The sequence below is a fragment of the Pogona vitticeps genome, chromosome 2 (assembly GCF_051106095.1).
Source record: "Pogona vitticeps strain Pit_001003342236 chromosome 2, PviZW2.1, whole genome shotgun sequence".
NCBI classification, from domain to species: Eukaryota; Metazoa; Chordata; class Lepidosauria; order Squamata; family Agamidae; genus Pogona; species Pogona vitticeps.
In genome coordinates, this window is record NC_135784.1 from 133,065,106 (window position 1) to 133,087,252 (window position 22,147).

The window sequence follows — 22,147 nt, forward strand, 5'->3', positions numbered from 1 at the left end:
TTACAAACCTTTTTTGTTTTGGCTGACACTGTCTGTGCGAGAGCACACAGCTAGTATGCAGCCCTTGCACAAAAAGGCATGGAAAGTTGCCACCTCAAGTGTCTTCATTTGTGATGGCAAGAATGCTGTTCTTTAAATCGCAATTCTGTTCCCCTTGGGCTGAGTGAGTGCAAATTGCCTCAGTGATAAAATGCAGCAAAACAGCGTAAGATGGAAGAGAAAATTAATGTTCTTGTAGACCAGATTATTGGCAGGCTAGCAAGTAGCTTCCAATGATACTTCATGGTGCTGTGTTTACACCAGAACCTCTTCTCAGCTGCTTACCACTAGCATGCTGCCTTGACATCACACTATTATTTGTATCAGATAAACTATATTTATTTGCTGTGGCTGACAATGTCTTGGGTCAAACACAAGGCCAATAAACTCTAATTAAGCCTCAGAGAGAGATTGGGGTCCACCAAATAGCAGATAACATGTGGGTTCAGTTCCGAATAAGGAGAAAACTAGAAGGGAGGTCCCAGCTTATCTGGAACTGGGTCCCTGTTTGTGGCACTGTGGAGACACAGAGTGGCGCATGTGAATGGAAGGATCACTCAAGTGTGTGATAAAATAGATTGCACTGAAGATAAGAGCCTTTTAAAGACCCAGATCATTCTAGTTGCATCCATAATGACCCCCTTTCTCTCCCTCTCCTTCCTATCTTCAACTGGGCTAATTATCATTTGTCTTCTTTCCTTTCCTGTCCCATCAACACCGTATCAATTTACAACCGCCTCCTTTCCTTCTCTTTTTCCACTCATTTTTAACGGGCAGCCATTTTTAACTGGCTGTTCTCAGACTTGCTCTTCCCCCCCCCCGCTCCCCATAGGCAACAACAAGGAGCTCTTGGTGCTCCCATATATGTTTGCCTCTGACCCATGCTGCACAGATGCAAGCTTTAATCAGGACTCTACACTGCTTTCTTCCTAAGAAATTGCATCATGAATTCTTTAAACCTAAGTACAGAGCCAAGTTGGGGATATGTTACCTTTAGCTGTCATAAAACTGTCATGAAAAGGCTTCCTTTTCCACTAAACTCTCCTGTGAGCAACTCTAATTAGATTGCATAGTTAAACAACGAAGAACCAAGGTGAACTCATTGCCTCAATTTGCAGGGTGTCCTGTACTCGGTGGAGGTGGCACTCTGCTTTTTGTAGTTTTCCAAACCTCTTTTATCCATCTCCAGGGGCCTCCTACGTCTCCTGCCCTACAACTTCTGCTTGCCTGCCTCCCTTTCACACCTGCTTGCTTGATTCTTCTGTTTTGGCTCTTTTGGGGCACCTGTCTGGCTGGATGTTGCAAATACAGGATCTAAGTAGCTGGCAGAATGGATGCTGGCACAGATACAGAATGACAGCTAAAGCACTCTGGTGCTGAAAATGTGCTGCAGTAAGAAATTATCTGAGCCAGCCCTAGAACCTAGAGAACCTCATGTTATCTGCAGGTGTTGTGTTTTAGACTATAGCTGCTTCAGGAATTGTGGGAGATATAGTCTGAAAACCCAAAATCAACATACTACTAGTACCATCACAACATCACCCTTACCCTAAGCTTTCCAAAGCATCAACATATCCCCCTTTTCCCTTAGTCTTCACCTCCTAACTTCCTCGTCATCAGCCTCTTTACTGGAATGCTTTATCTAAACAAATCTGGGTGCTCAGGATCAGTCCAGGCTGGTGTGCACTGTGCAAAAAAGCAATCAATACGGCTCTTCCCAGCCCCAACCCCCAACAACGTTTATCTAACATGAAGCATTTCACCAGTCAATAACATCATAATTTGCAAGAAGACGCTTTCTGAATCAAATGCTAAGCAGATTATTTTGCTGTGTCCAAGGCAACTCCATCTTCCATCTCAGTCTGTCTCCTTTCTCCTTCCCAAAGGCAAAGAATCAATAAATATATGAAAACACTTTTGTGGGCTCCTAGGTTGCTAAACAGCCCCCAACCATTCATTACTGTATAGCATTCAATAAAAGGGACACACTCCGCATTCAGAAAAGAGTAGAGTGCTTTCATCAAGTCATTTTTGTAAAAACCTCCTTTATGTAAGTAGAAAACTTACTTCTCTTTAGCTTGGTGATAGATGCGGGTGAATTTTTTCAGCTGTTGAACAGTCTTTCACACATATCCTTCAGACTTTTTATGTCTATCTGTGACAAGAATACAGTGCAAGGAGAAACATACAAAACACACCTCTTCACTGCTGGCCATCTTCACTAAGTCTTCAGTGACATGGTCAAATGCTCTGCTTACAAAATGGGTGAATTCAAAATATTTTTTTACTGGCCACATGATGTGAAGGCTGATTTGAGTTGGTCCAACCCTTTTTTCCTCCCAAAGCCAGTTTTCTTCCTCTCCCATTGGGGGGGAGGCTTCTACTTTTTCAAGCTGGAACAATCCAAATGGGCTTTATAGAGTAGTCCACTACATTCTCCAGAGTGCAAGGTTGTCTGTTATCCTAACCATTATAAACTTCTTTATGGGGTAAAGAACATTAGTTTGTCCAACAGCTGGGTATTTCCGCAGCTCTATGAGTAGCATAAGCTTGCTTGGGTTCGGTGACTGGGTCACCTGGAAGTAAGCCACAGGCTTCATTTCCAAGTTCATTGTGCAGCCACGGCAACTTTGAAGGAATATTTATTTGGAAGAATAATGTGTTTATTCTAACTGCACTGTTGGTCTCTCATTTAGTTTGACCTTTAACATGCCCATGTGCTCATGGGCAAATTTGATGGCTGTTGGCTCCCGCTTAAAACATGTGTATAGGCTTTGGCAATGTAGCCCTTTGCTATATGTTTGGTGCTAAGTGACAGCCTTGATAGCGTGCCAGGGGGCGCTAACGAGTAGATTTCCAGAGAGTTGTTCAATGAGTCACCAAACAAGAAGACAATATTTGATAGGAGAACAGTTATATTGTAACAAGATATATACATACAACTTTGTCCTTATCCAGTCCAATGGTCATACACAGAGTTCAGACCATAAATCAGTTCTGTAGTCAAAGTCCTTATAAATCAGTCCAGCAGCACTTCTTCTCCACAATCCACAACATCACCACCACACCAGCAGATTGTGTATGCTGAGGCTGCTGGCTTTATTCCAGGTTCAACCAGTCCTTGGTTTCTCTCACAGCTGATACAAGCCTTACTATATGCATCTTGTATCTACACAGCTGTTTAAATCATTATTTCTCATTCTTCCTTCACATAGATCCTTACAAACACTTACAGCATTTTCAGGCTCTTTACAACTGTTTTTACAAAACTGAACTAACAATTCCCATCAGGTTTATCTCAAACCTGTCACTAACTTTGAGCTTTGATTTGACATTGCTGACAATACAGTTTGTTAAGAATTTGGGGTCTTGTTCTGCTGCTGCATTTTCCTGATCTGTAGGGAGCTAGGTCTTTCCATTACGTTGCAAGATACCCCATTTGAGCCCTTGAAGAGGGTGGAAAGTGTGGTTAAAAAAAAATAAACAATTCCATGCCATGATTCAACATCATAGTATCTAAAACAAGACCAGTGATTATGATGTATGGCTTAGAAAACCCTACAAGCACATCTCCTGTTCCCCAGCAATAAACATGCAATAATATCAAGATAAATAACCAAGGATTTGTGTCCTTTTTATCACATCAAATGTCTGCTTCTAAAGCTAGCTGCCTCAATCTGCCTAATTTATTTATTTATTTATTTATTTAATTTATATGCCGCCCACTCTACCCAAAGGTCTCTGGGCGGCTTACAACAATTAAAATTCAATGGAATAAAATAAAATGATTAAAATACAATTAAAATACAATTAAAATACAATTAAAATTGCCATCATTAAGACCCACAGTTAATGTTATTTCAATTAAAAGCCTTCTGGAACAGGAAGGTTTTGACCTGGCGCCGAAATATCATCAGTGTCGGCGCCAGGCGAATTTCAGTTGGGAGGGCGTAATGACAGGGTTGGCTTTGGAACCATAATCAGTAGTGACAGACGCAAAGGTAGTAAACTGGGAATAAACTCCAGTATGGAGAATTAAGCTAGCTTAACTGAAATACCTAGTAAACTGGTGCACGAGTTGAAATAATCCATTTTAAACACTGAGCTAACATAGATATGGCAAATTAATTTCATTGGACTGGCTAACTGCTGTACAAACCAACCTTGAAACTTCTGTTGCAAGCTCAAAAGCCCTATTCCCTTTAATGGAATCCTGTGCCCATGGCATGCTTTGAAGTCCCCCATCACCTGTGGATAGCCCTGTTCCTTAAGTTCAGGAAAGTGTTTGACAGGAATCCACCATGACAGCCCTGTGAATAAACTTCAGGTGTAGCTTGAGGGAAGTCCCAGTCAGATGGACACAAACACCTTGATAAGAGATAGCAGGTCAATGTCAGACTGGAAGGAGATATAGGAAAGACCCCTATGAGGCTTTGTCTTGAGATTGAGCATTGCTTATGATTTTCATTTCTGAATTGGCTGAAGGAAGGGAAAGAACACACTTATCAAGTTTACATACGACACACAGGCTCCAGGAGGGATGAAAGTACAGTTTGAGAGCCCTATTAAAATGCAGAGTACGTTTTAAGCTGTATAAGGGAATTTGCCTCCAATCTACAACATAAAAGCCAAATGCAAACGGCACATTTTTAAAAAGCAAGGGACTAGCGGCTGTTCCTGTGGATGATTATTTGATCCAACAGGTCTCTAATTTCTTAATGACAGCTCAAAGAAAAGGAAAAACAGATAATGTGAAGGTTCATGCTGAGAAATATGTTCTGGTGAACACATCCAAATCCTTCCAAAATGAAAGTTGAGGCAGGTGGGGCATAATGTTTGATTTTTATCCTAGGTAACAAGACCTTTCCTCTGCTGCTTTGAGTCACTTGTTAAATTAAACAAAAGAAAACACAAGTGAAGGGACCATTATATAACTACTTCATCAGCATTTTTGCAAGCAAATGTCTAGACTAAATTATCTGGGATGATATAGATATAGCCAATGAATTTTTTATGTTGTGTTTAATTTAGCCTAAGTTTTAGATTAATCAGCAGAGAAAAGGTTCACTTCAGTGCATTCTTCTAAGTTCATGTCACTCTTAGTAAAAATCAAGTATGGCTTCCTTTGGCAAAATGCTACACTGCACGTAAGCCTTTCTGCACCTTGGGCTTGGTGGACTTTGGAGATACAGTACAGACCAGGATGACGTTCTGTGATTGAAGAACTGAATATTAATGGTGTTGTAGTCTTTCCTTCAAACTTCTCTCAATTTTTTCTCATAAAAATAATGAGCTGAAGTATCCCTGGGTCACTATAACTCCCTTTGCTTTCATACTTGAGGGACAGAGAGAGAAGAAATACCACTGAATAGGTTAGGCTAAGAGCAGAGCAACTTTTTCATCCAGTAATTAATTTGATTTATACCCTGTCTTTCTCCTAACAAAGTAATTTGAGATGACCTACACGGCATTTAAACTCAAATCCAGCTAAAAATACAAAAAAAAAAAAAAAACACACACACACATAAAACACCAAACCACAAAACCTTTGAGTAGTGTGGGCAGCATATAAGTTAAATAAAATAAATAAATAAATAAAACACCCTTTAATATTTAAAATTACAATAAATTGTCATATTTTAAGTGGTTAAACATATTGTCATATTAAACTGGCTGTGCTGCTGAGGATTCTGGGAACGAATTATGCCTTCAGCATAATAATCCTATCTCTGTCTGTATGAGTCTGCTGACATTGGGCTCCGGGTGAAATGATAACATTCATTCCAGTAAGTTCCACTTTACTTGGAAGAATGCTTTGCTTTCTTACCCTACACAGCTTTATGGCTGGCTGTTAAACTATTTGTTATCTTCTGAAGAACCATCACAGAGAATCTGTCCCCCTCATATTTTTCTGAATATAATAAAGAAAACAAAAACAATTGAAGAGATATTATCTAGCTGGATCAATATTAATGTTTCCTCTTATTCACATTTTGAATCCTGCTGTGAAAATGCCAGTGGAGAATGGCCTTGCCAGACGTGGGAAGTTAGAGGAGTCTTTTCTAAACTTGGTGCCCTCCAAATCTGTCAGACAAGACGGGCTAGAATAACCATAATTAGAGGAGCTGTAGTCCAATACATGGGGGGGGGATATGAACTTGCAAGAGGCTGCCTTAAAGCCTATAAAAACAGGAGGAAAATGAATTGGTGATCTGTAGTGAATGAAAATATGAAAATCTTCATGCAGTCTAGATTTCTTGCCTCAACAGAAATTCCATTTGGATATACCCCACCTGATCCCTGAATATATAGTTATATACCAGACTTCAGACTCTGATCAAGACAGGAGTGTTGTTACAAATTTATTCTTAATATAAGCTACTTGTGCCCTTTCTTCCAGCACCGAAACATCCAAAATGGCTGCTCAGGACTGGTTTGTTCCATACCTATTGCTCATTATTAATCCATCTTGACAGCTCTGAAATCCAGCTGTCTGGCAGTGTATTCTAACCACACGAAAAAAGTTCAGCAGGCCCTGCTTTTCAGATCTTATGTAAACCTGCCAAAATTTACTCCCCTGTACTAGCATTTCATAAACAGGAGAGTTAGCCACCTTCTTTGTGTCAGGGCATCCTGACTGGGGTGTCCCAGTGTTCCCTTCTTAACCCATTTGAAACCACAACGTCAAATGCGAGAGAAATCACCAAAGCCTCCTGGCTACCCCATAAGTAGATTCTGCTAGCCAACATTGGAAGTCAAACCTAAAACACTGGCCAATCGAGAAATGGCAAATCAAAACACTGACAACAAATTCTTCAGAGCCATACAAACTAAATCATGAAATAATTTTATCACTCAAAAAAAAAAATCATGACTGAATAATGAAACTTCAGTTCTTCCAGTACAGTTTTCTTCCACAAATACTGTGCTTTGTTTAACTCTTCTCCCTCCTAACACCAGCCATCAGAAGTAAGCAATTATTGTTATGTCTGCAAGAAGCTGGTAAATAATTCAAAAGAACATGGGAGGGGAGGGTTTGGGGTTTTTTTGGGGGGTTGTATTTTTTTTTTGCTATTTTTCATTTTAATTAATCCATAAAGATTATGCTTTTTTAAAAACAATCATTTCAAGTAGGAACTGGGAGGCTTATTGGGAAAGGCTGGGAATCTGAACCCTATTCCTGGGAATGAATTCCAGAGTCATCCTTAATAACAACCTTGAGGTTGCAAAGTGGAAAGGAGAGGCAAGGCTGCCTTTTTTTTATTTTATCTGCAATATGTAATGCTTTTTAAAAAGCCAAAGGGGAACCTCCAGGACGGTAGACCTGATCTGGCTCCAGTCTGGCCCATGATAATTTCTCAGCCCCATGCCTTGAGTCATCATGCAAAGGAGACAAAGACCAAGAGCTCTTTGCAGTTCAGCTGAACTGCAAACAAACAAGTCTTACTCTTTACTCCCCAGTTATCACTTCAGGAATGAATGGAGAGGGACTGGGGTGCATGGGTGTGTCAGAGGGAGAGCAAAAGAGAATGTTTGTTTATGGGTTTTGTTCTGAAAGAAGGACTGTCAGAAAGGCAGCCTATTCCAGGTTTCAGGGGGAGCTCAGATGAGACTTTTACACAGGGCTGCCCAGGATATATACTTCCTGAGGAAACAAAACAGAGTAGACCTTTACCCACACAGAGAAGTCAAGGAAACTGGACGCTGGATCCAATTTTAACATTGGCAATAGGTTAGTATTCTCCACTGCAGCTAAAGTACAGTGGTGCCTTGCTAGACAGTTACCCCGCATGACAGTTTTTTCGCTAGACATTGACTTTTTGGAATCGCTATAGTGATTCACAAAACAGTGATTCCTATGGGGGAATTTCGCTGGACAATGTTTGGTCCCTGCTTCGCAAACCCATTTTTGCTAGACAACGATTTTGACAACTCCCTCCATGCTCGCAAAACAGGTGTTTTCGGGACCTAAGCTTCGCAAGACAGTGATTTAAACAAACAGCTGATCGGCGATTCGCAAAGCGGCTTTCCTATGGCCGATCTTCACTAGACAATGACAATTCTTCCCCATTGGAACACATTAAACAGGTTTCAATGCATTCCAATGGGGAAATGCTTTTCGCTAGACAATGATTTCGCTAAACAGCGATTTCAGTGGAACGGATTATCATCGTCTAGCGAGACACCACTGTAATAAACTTCTTTAGGGGGCTGAAGACCAGCTATACGGCACAAGTAGCTCTGTCTTCCAGCTAAGGCCTGTCCCCGCTGCCCTTCGTCATCTTCTGCCTGAAGGAACCTCCTCGCTCTGCCCAAGTGCTCTGTACAATGTCCTGGTTCAGAAGGAGCAGAAAATCTTCTGAACGCTCGTTGCTCGGGTGGAGGGAGATTCGTTGCTGAGTGTCTGCATCTGTGTTTGGGGTCTAATGGCCCGCCAAAGAGCAATTCCCTTAAAACTCAATGGCTCCATTGCATTCATCGGCTAACCTGTGAGACAAGTCCACAGAATGAGCACATCCATTGGCGGTTTCAGTTAAAGATCTCCACACTTAAAAGAGCAGAACATCCCGGCAGGCAGGAGGCAAATCTGGAAGTGCAGGAGGATGGGATACAGTCAGGTGGAGTAGCCAGGTGCCCCTCAGATATCCAGTGCCCAGAAAAGTCAACTGCATCCTGCAAGTAGGTGGGCTGAGCTCCAGGAGTAGGAGAATAATTGCTCGGATAAGAATCACCCTGCTGATTTAGCATGAATAATTCAGGCAGACTTCTGCCTCTGGCTATGTTTTACACCAGAAGGGTAAAAGACTGAGTCTTGGCTACATTTCGATTAAATACTACCCTATAAGTAGATCCTGCTAGCCGATATTCAGCACAGAGGAAGAGGAGGAGACGCTCAATACGGGGGAGTGTTTTGTTGCATTTTTAAATTTGTCAGACTCGTTGGTCAGCAGCCATCTGTGTTTGCAAGTCAATGAATTTGCAGGGTTTCTCGGAGAGAAAGCAAAAGACTACATGACCTTTCTGTAGTCTGTAGCAAACGCCCGAGCCCACGCTTTGCCAAGACGTCACCTTTGGAATGTCACCACCTGAATCTGTCTCCAGGGAAGAGCTGCTCAAAAATGCAAAAGGGGTCTGCAGGAAAACTGGATTCATGGACGCTCTGCCTATCCTCAGACGCAAACTAGTTTGCCTCTGGAGGGATATTGTTGGGTGAATTCCCTTAGCCTTAGTCTCCTCTAATATAAACTGATGAGACAGTGGGGGGATGCCAAATATTCTCATACCAAATATTGTCTCTTTGCTTGGTGACTCATCTCTCTGGGAAATCTACTCGTTGGCGCCCCCTGGCACTCTATCAACTCTGTCAGGAAGGGTATGGTGATGTCCTGCGTCTGCCATATTAGGTAGCCAACATGGAGTTGAGTGAATAATTTGATCAATTTTGTTCCAAAGATGGAATCCAAATCATCTGAGAGTGAAGTTGATTTTTCCTAGGCCATATTCAGGTACCGTTGGTGTCCAGAGTTTATCCCAAATATGTGGGTGAGCATTCAACCACCCCCTCCCCCAACACATTCTGGCATAGTTCAGTGATGTAGTCGAGGCAAGACTCCTCCCAGAGCCAAAAGCCCTGGAAATTTCTGCCGCCACCATCACCTCTTTTTTTTTCCTCTGAACTTAGCTCACAATAATTGGGAGACATGTATATTTCCCAGATCAGTTTATTGTTTCAAGTTATCCCTGTTAGGTGTTTGAAGGCGGCTTGGTCTTAACAGTCAATTAAGAGTCATTAGTTTTACAAAACACCTTACCTTCATTTTCTGAACAGTGGTTTTTGGACTCTCCTTGGTGGAGGGTACAGCAGACTACAGAGATTGCCATGAAAAGCGCCTGCAATTTCAAATCTACTGCTAAACTACTGTTAATGATTTGATGGCAACACTACTCATTATATGAGACTTGCAGGGACTGATCTAGCACTAGTGAATGAGAGAAAGTACACTGCATTTCATGCTGTTGAATTTGCACTAGTCAAGAGATTATGTGAGCAGCAAAGGTCAGAAGTTACAGACATAGAAAACTGGGCCCCATAATATATTTCTCTTTGTTGTTGTTAAGTGCCTTCAAGTCAGAAACAACTTAGAGTTTCAAAGTAAGTGAGATATTTAATTACCGGCAGTGGTTTTACCACTCTCCCTAGTGAGTGATCATGCCTGAGCAGGGATTCGAACACAAAACTCCAGAGTCCCAGTATGTTTCTCGATCCACTGCATTACATTGGATATGTTTTACAATTAACTTCTAATAATCTGAAGCAATAGGAGATGGAAGCACTAGAAATACAGTTCCTCCCAGGTAGCTCAAACCAAGAGTCACTCAAAATGAGTTCCGACTTGATGGCACATAACACATGTAACACAATATCTGGGGTCTCGATATTAAGGCCCATAGACATCGCTGGACACCCTTGACCTAGTTATGTCCATAACACATTGGATGTGTTTCAGTTTTAGTGGAAATCACAAAACACATGGCTGGCAGCTTGTATTCAGCAGTGATGACACAGGTTCAATGGTGTCCCTTGTCAGGTTCAGCTGCCTCCTTTCCCAATAGCAGAAGAAAGAGTCTCTCCCTTTAAGGCACCTATCTGTGTTGCAGGAAGGAAAGTGATTGTTGGGGGGGGGGTGGCGGAATAGGGACCGTGTAATAGCCTAGCTCTGTGGATGAGATGCAAGGTCAGCATGTCATTTTAACACTGGAATATGCAATCCAGAGTGCATTCAATGCATCCCTTCCTCTCCTCTTAATGCAGGACTGGAAAAGCAACTCTTCACCTGCTGTGCTCTGTAGGCAGGAACCTTTTGTCTCCTTGGAAACAAAGATCCAGGCTGCATTTGTCATCAGAGAGCTTTGCCTCTGCTGCTGATGGTGGTTGTCGTTGTTGTTGTCATGCACTTCTTATTTCTCAGCTGTCAGACAGTTTATTTGACTGATTGACTGACTAACTGATTTTCATTAACAGGATATTCCAGAATTCTTGGTTCTTCAGTGGAGGCTGATCTATGAAGGCAGATAAAAGCACTGCCTCACCTGAGCTTCAGGTTAGGGCCCAGTAAGCTCAGTCCTGCCTGCCTCCTCATCAGAGCATGAACGATAAAGTCCCTGCTTGTGCCTCCTCTCCTGCCGACATCTTAATCTTAGGATCCATGAGAGTCTATGGGCAGGGACGGAGGAAGTAACAGCAATCTGTCCATCTCTCTTGGCTCCACCCATCACTGCCCCCTGTGCATGGGGCTCCACCAACCATATTGAGCATCAGTTGCCCCTGCCCACAAAGAACACTGGCCATTTCCTGTTCCAAATGCTGCACATGGAAGTTAAGTCCCAGGTATTCCACAGGGCTTATACCTTGTGAAGAGCATAGCTGTGGAAACAGAAACTCTTTATGATTTCCTGCTTTCAGTCACATACAGTGTTTTGATCTTAATAACAATGGCCAATATCTATAAGGGTTCCCTGCGTCTTCCTGCCTTCATAAACCATCTGTGCAGAGCAAGAGTCTGTAGAAATGTGTATGCTTTTCTAAATGCCAATTAGAACTGTCAGTTGTCTAACACTGTTACAGAACTACAAGCAAATAAACCAAAAACTGACAGGGGCTAGTATGTCAGTCTCTCAAGCCACTTCAGAAAGGTCAGATGGCTATCAGCTGCTCATACAATCCAAGCATATTCCCAAAAAAACCTCTCCAGCTACCTGCCACAGTTCCTTTTGTTTTGTTTTGTTTTGCTTTCCTTTCAAGTTACTTTTTAATGTATATTTATACAAAAAAAATCTAAAATGATGTAAATAATGTTGACATACAAATCATCTCGGTGAACACATAGCATTTTGATTATGGTTTAGTAATTGTGTTTCTTTATTTGTTCAAAATAGTTATATGGTGCTTCTCATTTTATAAGTCCCACAGTGGTTTTTCTACAAATTCTAAGGCAATCATGCCAAGATTTGTTCCTTTAAGTGAACAAGGGGTTAAATGTAATATTGTAGTGAGAATGCAAAGTCATGCTTGTAAATGTCAAGTCAGTGGATGACTGATGGCGTGCAGCTGGAACAAGCTTAGGTAATGCTTGTTAACCACGTTCAGCTGCTATGTCTGCAGTGATGAGCTGCTCTCACTATTTAAGCAAGGGAGTGAGAACAGTACTTTGCCACTCAGTTGTGAGTCTGGTGGTCATTACTTTACTTCTGTGAATGTTATGTTGCTCTGAGAGATCTATGCCTATGTATATAATGCCATGTATCTATGTCTGACCAATGCTAATATATCAAGTCTAATATATTATGCTGTAAGTCTTATCAGAACTCTCTCTGTGTTTTTCCTTATAGATGCGTGTCTTTGCTCTGCTTATAAAGGGGAGGATTTGAAGCTACCAGATAAGAGACTCCGTGTAACTTGTTATCTTGGGCTTCAAGGTTTGTTTTCCCCTAACAGAGTGCTCTTGGAAGTTTCATTATCCAAATCTGACTCCAAGCTTCTGGAGAGGCAAACGCCATATCAAGCCTCTGGAGTTGGACCCACACCAACAAATCAAAGATAGGAAAAAACCTATTTTAAAGACTGAAAGACTTTCTAAGGCATGTCTTAAAAGGATTTTCTTATTGCTCAGAAGAAAACCAGGGTGAGCAAAAGAAAGTGACAATGCACCACACCCAACTCTATTCTTGACAAACAATATTGTAAATGTGCATCTTGTCATTACAGCTCTTCTAGCTCTGATTCATGGAAAAGAGCACAAACTAAACATATATTTTTATATTCAATCCTTTCTTTTTGGGACTGACACTGGAATTCAATGTGATTTATATCTGTACTTAATGCAGAGCTAAGATTTTTGACAGGCACCCACTGAAATGTAAACAGCAGTACAGAACAGAGGCCTATGGTTTCGAGTTAAGTATAAATATATGCAGGATAAACTCTTGCAATGCGATAGATTTGGGTTAACCACGTCCCCTACAGTCACCACTTACACATCACAAAAAAAGGGGGGAGGACATGAATCACTAAAATGGAGAGCAAACGATGACAGTGATGGGCATAGTATTGCATATGCCAATAAATGTGCAAGGATAAAACAAGAAATCTAAAGGGGAATTTAAATAGAATCACCATGCTTTGGGAAATACTGTGACTAGGTGGCTTGTCAGCCTGTTCAGTCTGCTATCCTGCAGGGTCAACCACAAAGAGAAGGAGCAGACCCAGTGAGATCAAGGGAGAGGTCATTCCCAGATTGAGCACTGTGGCCTAACCCCTAATAGTGCCAAAACCTCACCACCTGAGGCAATTGCTCCTTCCACTTTGCCTCAGGTAACCATGTCGCCTCTGAACTGTGCAGTCCTTGCAACATGGCCAGCCCTTTCTCCTTATGGAGAAAGAGGCAGATGCTCCAGGACACCGATTTTAAGTGTCACAAAAGGACAGGAAATTGTGAGCCGTTTAATTTGTTCTTCTTATATTTTTACTATCAAGGATGGTAAGCAGCACTTATAGGATTGTCTGCCTCGGGTGCCCAAATAACCCAACTGGGATGCAGCCTTACTCACCATGACCTGGACAGGGCAAGGATGCTAGTAAAGCTTTTTCTGCCTCAGGCGAAACATCTAAACATCTTAGACCAGCCCTGATAAGCAAATTGGAGCCTGATGCAATGTTCTTATACAGAGAGTCAATACAAAGACTAGGAAAGGAATACAGTCTCTTCCATAAACACAGGAAAACATATATTGTTGGTTATCGTATCTGCATTCATTATGTTGTCCTTTCTGTGGGTTCCAAAATTTAAGTAATTTCTAGAAAGTTAATAATAATTATTTACCATCAACTCAATTCTGACTTATGATGACCCTTTCCAGGTTATTCTACATACAAAGTGCTTAGAAGTGGTTTACCAGCCCCTTCTTCCTGCAACACTCTGAGACTGTGCAGCTTGCCTAAGGCTACACAGGCTGGCTCCTCTACAAAAAAGCACAGCATGGCATCGAAGTCCTGACCTCTGGCTCTGCAATCACACTCGCTGAGCTAACAGCTGGCTCTTCTGTTTTTTCCCCTAACAGATTTCATTCCGCAAGAAAAAAGAAGCCACAGTGGACACAAATGGAAGAAGTTGCCATATGACTCCTCTCTCAAATTCAGTGAAAGGTTTCAGGATGATGCCATGATAGATAATGTCTTCATCTAGAACTACTCTCAAGATACCAGGTCCAAAAGAAGGACTGATCACAGCTGCATAGAGGCAGAACTTCTGCAGATAAAACATCCTAGCAGGAAAATGTATTTTTGCAGAAGACATGACCAGTTGGAAGTCTGCCTCTCATTAGAGTGGTCCACTGGTCCAGATAGGCAGGGTATTAAATAAATAAATAAATAAATAAATAAATAAATAAATAAATAAATGCCATTTAAGGCACAAGAACCATCTGATCTTAGGCAGAGATGTACAACTGAAAAGCTAAAAGCTCTCTCTCTCTTACACACACACACACATCTCTGTCTTGTTGAAGATATTGTGATTGGGGGGAAAAGAACAAAATCCCTCTGTTCTGACATCTCACAAACAAACCTTTCCATAAGTCCCTAGGACATATTTAAGGCACTGCTGATTTTGCTCACCAGCCACAGCAACATCTTTTTCAATCATTTCCAGGACATCCATATATTTCAATTATAGAGTTGTCCCATAGAGAGAAAGCTGAAAAATGAAATTCTTGGCTAGGAGAAGAAACACAAACAACACTGGATACAGATGGATGCTTCTCCCAATGTGCCTCATTTATCATTTACAAACCATCTGTACATGTGCTGTTGAACTCTGCCTTGTAGCAGCCCAGGCAAAAGAAAAGGGGAAGATATTTTGACATCCATGGGGTGCGGGGGATGTGAAAGGGTGTCAAGTCAACACAGTTTACAAGAAGACCAGTGAACAAGGACCTTCTCTGCCCAGCATGGAGACATAACCGTCTCGTCCCTCAGGAAGCATTTTAGAAAGCACATGGAAATATCACTGCAGCTCTTTGGGAGTTGCTAGTTAAACAATGTTCCTTGTGATTGGTTCATAGCTGTATAAAAGAACACTGTGCCATCCAGAAGGAGGAGAATTTTCTGATGGAAACTCCAGGATTTTTTGTTTAACTTTTGGGCAGTTCCCTGTAATTTTCCTCTACATAGGCTCTCAGGGTGAGGTTCAGCTAGGGGGAAAAATGAGAACCTTTGCTACTGCACATGTTTTGGCCTATAGTTTCCATAATCACCTTTCTATTTGACTATGCTGGCTGGCATTTCTCAGAGCTGAAGTCTAAAGCACCAGGAGGGTGAACATTTCCCCACACCATTATTCCTTGGAATAATGTACTTTCTATTAGGCCATCAGAGCAACAGTGCCTACAATCAGTGCTTGCCCATCTTAAAAAAGACTCAGAGCTATGGGTGCCCTACTTTCCTTTGGCAATTTAGCTTTACACAATAAAGGAGTTAGAACAGCCGGTTCTTTTGAAAGCTCACCAGATAACCAAGGGTAGGTTGGCAGCCTTCTGGTCCTGAAACACTTAACACAGCAGGAAACCACAGACGGAAAACCTTCCAGGAAATCTTGCATTGAACTTGATGGCTCAACATCTTATCTTTTATCAAAAGCCTCAAGCTCACGACAACACAATGAAACCTGGATGGGAGACCCTTTGGACCTGGATTTCTGATAAGAAGATTTATTTCATAGTTTCAATATAGATCTAAATTTAATGACATCTGGACTGAATTTGTAGTACATTCGAATCCCGACCCTTTTCACTGTGATGCATCTTCTCCACAGCTTGCCTCAGTTTCTCTTCTGTTTCTCTTTCTCTCATGCGGGTGCTCTTTTTCTCCATTTACTGGACTTGGGAGATGGAGGGAAAGAAGCTGCTTTAGTTTTGGTTGTTTTGTAATCTTTTATTAATGTTTATTATTATATTAACTCTCAGTTAATGTTCAGTGATAAGAAAGCAGGTGACTTCTAACATAAATCTTTATAACCCTTAGAAATACCTTGGATTCAAAGTGTGGGATGGTGGACAGAGTGACAGAGTAGGATTATGGAGAACAGGGTTCAAATCCCCTACGGAAACTCATAGGGAGGGGGATGGAACTGGTACAACTACTCCTTAAACATCTCACTTACCTTGAAAGCCCTGTTAGGGTTGCTATAAATCAGTTCTAACTTGGCAGCAAAGAACACATGGACATCAATACCTTGAGACAATGGTGAGTGTTCTGTGGCCCCTCTAGACACTGTTGGACTTTAGATTCCATCAGCTGTAAGCATCATAGTTTATGGGGAGAAATGGTGGTGGCAGCAGCTGACTTTTCAAGACAACAATCTGCCTTCCCATGATAAGCTGGGCAAAGCCTAAGCAGCATGTGGCAACGCAAAGTAAGTGCAAGAGAATGAAGTGAGGCAGGGTTTGTGGCATCAGTGTCAAGACAAGATCTTTTGCTGCCTGAGGTAAAGGACAAGGTGGTCTCATTGCATGTAGAGGAGCCAGCTGGAGTAACAACAAACCACACTCAATTCCCTTCACGGATTGCTGCCTTATTGTGGCAAAGGGGCCTGAGTAATTCAGAGAAGCTATGGGCTGTGCCGTGCAGGGACACCCAAGACTGACAGGTCATAGTGGAGAGTTCCGACTAAACACGATCTGCCTGGAGCAGGAACTAGCAAGCCACTCCAGTATCTTTGCCAAGAAAACTCCATGGACAGAAACAAAAGGCTAACAGATATGACGCTGGAAGATGGGACCCTCAGATCGGAAGGCGTCCAACATGCTACTGAGGAAGAGTGGAGGAGAAGTACAAGTAGCTCCAGAGCTAATGAAGTGGTTGGGCCAAAGCCGAAAGGACATTCAGCTGTGGATGTGCCTGGAAGTGAAAGGAAAGTCAAATGCTGCAAAGAAAAATACTGCATAGGAACCTGGAATGTAAGATCTATGAATCTTGGTAAGCTGGACGTGGTCGAACAGGAGATGGCAAGAATTAATATTGACATCCTGGGCATCAGTGAACTAAAATGGACAGGAATGGGCAAATTCAATTCCTACAATTATCATATGTACTATTGTGGGCAAGAATCCCATAGAAGAAATGGAATAGCCCCCACAGTCAACAAAAGAGTGGGAAAAGCGGTCTCGTCTCGTCTAGTCATTTAGTCGTGTCCGACAATTCATGACCCCATGAACCAGAGCACGCCAGGCCCTCCTGTCTTCCACTGCCTCCCGTAGTTGTATCAAATTCATGTTGGTTGCTTCAATGACACTGTCCAACCATCTCATTCTCTGTCGTCCCCTTCTCCTCTTGCCATCACACTTTCCCAACATCAAGGTCTTTTCCAAGGAGTCTTCTCTTCTCATGAGATGGCCAAAGTACTGGAGCCTCAGCTTCAGGATCTGTCCTTCCAATGAGCACTCTGGTTTGATTTCCTTTAGAATTGATAGGTTCGTTCTCCTTGCAGTCCAGGGGACTCTCAAGAGGTTGAGTTTATGGTTCCTGGGAATAATGCATTTCTGGAAAGACGTTTCAAACAATGGTAAGGAAATTAGAGCGTCCTTTTCAAAGAACTGCTTCTACAACCATTTTGTCTTTAAATATCTTTTTGAACTGTTGACTCAGGGTTATAGGTCTACTAAATTAAATGGGTCTTGCACCTCAGTAAATGTGCATAGAAAATTGGTATAGCTGTACTTATACGAAAGCAGAGACTGGCAAAATGACTTTGACAATAGCTCCCAGAATCCACTGCCTAACATAGCCAATAGCTGCTCTTACTAAGGTATTCTGGATGGTCTAATACAGACCTGGGCAGCCCGCGAGCCGCTCCTGTCTGACCCGCGGACAGTTTTGAACATCAAAATGATTTATAGCTTTTTGTCTAAAGTTGATCAGTTGCTTATCTTTAACATACCACAAAAAACCTCTTTAGTATTTGTGAAGATCAACAAGTTTAAAATAAAAACAATCATAACATCACTGTTTCATTTTATTTTTAAGTAAATTTGGTTCGGCCCCCAAACACAGTTCAGATTTTTCATGTGACCCCCCCCCTTATAGAAATTAACTGCCCACCCCTGGTCTAGTATGAAAAATACAAGTTCAGCCTCTGCTATGAATCTAATTTCATACTACAGTACAGTCCACAATCATGAAACCTAAGTATTGGTTTCCCTCTTCCCACATTATTCTAAAAAACAGCCTTGTGATATAGGTTACTTACTTTTTCAGATTTACAATTGCTATAACAGGGACGCCAAGGCTGTAACACACTGGTAGAAAAATGCTGCAAGAGCGGATGTGCTTAATTTGCCTCGTATGAAAAATCCATATTCATTTGCATAATATACAAATAACATTATGCGGGATTGGCTAGCTGGATACGGGGAACTGAAATACAGCAACTCTGTTAAAGTGGGATCAAACTGCTCTACCTGTGCAGTTAAAAAGAATTAGAGTTCCAGAACATCTGGAGGGGCATCTGTCCTTCACCCATGTGCCAGAGTTGAGGAGGGTCGGTCTGGTCTTTACCAACCAAAGTCCACTGTCTACACTTGTGTGTCTCAAAACTCCCACAAAACCCGTAAGCCAAGAATTCTGTTCAGATTTGCTGCAGAGGCTGCAATAAGGGCGGTACAGAAAACCTCTGCAGAGGCAAAGCCAGATTTTAACCCCCAAGCTTAATAGATCTCTCCCTCTCCTTCTCTCTGGGAAACTTCCTGCAGAGCTCTCCAAGAATAGGCCATCAATGAAATTATGTTTAAAATGATTAAAAACACCTTGGCAGTGTCCTTTTGGTGTAATTAAAAAACTATTTGCAGGCATGCCAAATGTTTACTAATTACACAAGCACTTTGTTCTGTAGTGATAATGAGGGGGAAAAACTCAAGGTACTTTTTAGCAAATTCCTGTTTTTTAAAAATAATAATAATAATAATTACTCAATTGAAAATGAGCTACTAAATTATCCCATTCTTTATCAGCTTTTCTAACTTGTTCCCATTTCCTGCCAGCATTCTGCTGTGGGCTCAACTCTTGTAAGCACTGGGGAATAGTCCTTTAATGAGCTGTAATTGAGACTGTGACCTCCAAGATTCGAACAAGACGGCGGTTGGGAAACTGTCCCAAAATGGCAGCCACTTCCCCACAGAAGGACAGGCCTTCCACAGGAAGTAGAACCCTGGTAGGGTTGTCAGATCAACAGCATTTCCATTCCTTGAAATTTAAGACCCAAAACCTGAGGCTGTCTTTGGCTGTCGTAGAGGCAAAGGCTGGCAAGGTTTGGGAATGGAGGCAGAATTGCTTTTGTTGCAAAAATGGTTGTGGCAGAAGAGGAAGCTGGATAAATGGCGCTGAGGTAAGATGGCAATCCAGAGTAGAAGTGGGGCGTGACGGCTTACTAGTGACAACATGTGGCCACCAGTGCAAAGGTTGCCACCATTACCATTAGGATTTGCATCCATCATGGTCCTACCTACAGAACACATGACCCAGGAATTCTTCCATTCTCTACAGCACAGGTGAGGTTTATGAAAAGCTCATGGCCAGCCATAGGAAGATTCCCCCTCCTTAAGTCCTGGGCTGTTGCTGCCGAGGCTTCTGCAACAAAAAGTCTCACAAGTATAAGGTTGCCGGATGTCAGGCAAAAGGAGGACATGTCCTCCTTTTTAGCCTAATGTCCTCTGTCAGGCAGGCAAAGATAAAAACCTTTAAAATGTCAGGCTTTTGCATATTTTATGTTATAATTTTGGACGGGAGGGAGAGAGGTGGAAGGACCCCCTTCCCCCTGGCTTTCCCCGCCCTCACCTGCCTGCCCACCCCTGGTATTTTGAAAAACAGCCTCCATTGAATTTATTTTTAATTTTTAACATGACTGTTTCTTGGTCGGTTCACTAAGAGACATTTATTGGCAGCTATTGTAATAAAATTGTATTGATTGTGGGTTTAATCTGGAATCAAATGAAACATTCAATATGTCATCCTTTGTCCTCCTTTTTGTCTTTCTATGTCCTCCTTTTAGTACCCGTGTATCTGGCAACCCTACGCAAGTAGAGATGGGCACGTACCGAACCATGAACCAGAAAAAACAATGAATCGGGCTGGTTCATGGTTTGGTTTGCAACCCAGTTCGGGGATTCTGTTATGCCAAAGCAAAATAAAGTACCAAACATTTTCCCCCTCAGCACTTTGTTTTGCTTCAACAATGTGGATGTCCACTCATTCCTTTCCCACTGCCACCATTGCCTCCCTATCTGGTCCTGCCACCACTGCCGCCACAATCGCCATAGACAGCAAGCCAGCTTCGTTTCCAGGAACCAGGCCTGCTGCCTCTGCACATACACTCACTGTCTAGCTGATAAGGGTGCATGAACAGAGGCAGCAGCCGGCTCCAGGGGGGGTTCATGGGTAGCCACCGGTTTTCAGGTTCATGCTCATCTCTGCTCACAAGCTGTGATGCAGGTGCTCCACACTCTCCCTTGCTCCACCTCGCATTGTGAGGGGAAATTCATGTACCTACTGGTTTTCTCCATAGCTATGTCCCCTGGGTTTGCTGGACACCCATGTTGCAAAAGCACAACACACATACCAACTCCTTCCTGCTGAGTCACTGGGACCTGGTGCCTGCTGGGAATGGATGAAAAGCAATTCCCAAGTTTTAGAGCCTAATCACACACAAAAATTCAAACTGTCTCCTCAGAGATGAGAACTAAAATCCTGCTACAAACCAAGATGACAGTTCTGTTCCCACATCTACTCTGGCAACATAATTACAGGTAGTAGCCCCATATCAGAAGCTCATTTACTTGTTCTTATGCTAATGGGATATATGCCATCCTTTGCAAGCAATGTCTTTCCGCACCCTACATCAGACCAACTGGACAGTCTGTACACAAGATAAGTAACAGGCATAAATGATAGAAGGAATGGCGACACATAAAAATCTATTTCAGAACATTTCAGTTCCAAGGACATGTTATAAATGACTTGAAAGTGTCTGTTGGGAGGTGGGGTTTCCAACAAAATGAGACTGGAAAGACGGACAGCTGAGATGAGATTAAGTTACATACATAAATTCCAGTGTGTCAAAAGAATTAAATATCAACTAGAGATTCTTAGCTGATTATATGTGTTAATAGACAGTTCTTCCTAAAATCTTGCATATCGCCAGACTCAGATATTGACTATGAGTTAATAAACTTCTGCTTCATTGCACTGCGTAACAAACTAAACCAAAAGTTGAGTCTAGAGTGGAACGCATGCTGCTTCACCTTTGCACGACATTACAAATGTGGAAGTATTCATTGAAACCAGAGTGTTTATCAGCATTCTTCCAGTGTATTACTGGTCCCTATAATGCTACTGTTACCCTATTATTTATTTCCTGTGCCTCCTCTGTATATGACCTGTGGTTTTTCTTCAATCCCATATGTCTGAAGAAGTGGGTGTATGCACAAAATCTCACACTGAATTATAACAATTCTTAAGGTTCTACTACATTTTGTTTCTACTGTCTGAATATGCTTGGATGAGTTAACATAGCTGCTCCTTTGAGATTTACACAAAACAGACATGTACTGGATGGAAATTGATCATTAGTCTGGATCCAGATTTAGGCATGACCACCTAGGTGGTGGAAGTAGACTTCCCCAACCCCTCCTCCTCAGGCCAATTCCCCTAAAATGCTAAATGGGGACCCTACCGAAGAGGTGGAGCAGTTGTGGGGCGGGAAGAAAAGGCCAATCTTTTGAATTGGATGGAGGCATTTTCTGTAAGGCCTCTAATCAGAGAGCTGTCCTTTACGATACCTTCAAATAGAGGACTGCTCTTGGCAAAGTAGAAAACTTGGCTACCCCACCAACACATTTAAAGCTATAGTCCTGCAAAAAGAAGTTTCTTCCTTCTCTGCTCCCCTGTTCTCCTGGCTCAGCCTTCTGTGTTGTACCACTGAGAATGAATGTTGAGTCACTAGGCTCGGATGAAATCTCTTTTCCTCTCATATACAACATTCGCAGCGGTGAGTTATTTCTG

General features: G+C 42.1%; 2 long non-coding RNA genes across 4 annotated transcripts in view; one reads left to right on the top strand and one right to left on the bottom strand.

Annotated features, from left to right (window-relative positions):
• Window positions 1-2,355, bottom strand: part of LOC144586913 (uncharacterized) — a 27,927-nt gene extending 25,572 nt beyond the window's left edge. Inside the window, exon 1 of the long non-coding RNA XR_013542013.1 lies at window positions 2,107-2,355. This is a non-coding gene — a long non-coding RNA (uncharacterized LOC144586913). The remainder of the gene's footprint in view (window positions 1-2,106) is intronic.
• Window positions 2,356-4,045: 1,690 nt separating this feature from the next.
• On the top strand, window positions 4,046-20,367 carry LOC140704151 (uncharacterized). Of its 3 annotated transcripts, XR_012083277.2 has the most exons (3): window positions 4,046-12,326; window positions 12,430-12,516; window positions 14,158-20,367. It is a non-coding gene; the product is annotated as an uncharacterized LOC140704151 (long non-coding RNA). The 3 variants fall into 3 exon arrangements; XR_013542015.1 differs by having other exon boundaries at window positions 4,046-12,722; XR_013542014.1 differs by having other exon boundaries at window positions 4,046-12,516.
• The last annotated feature ends 1,780 nt before the right edge of the window (window positions 20,368-22,147 follow it).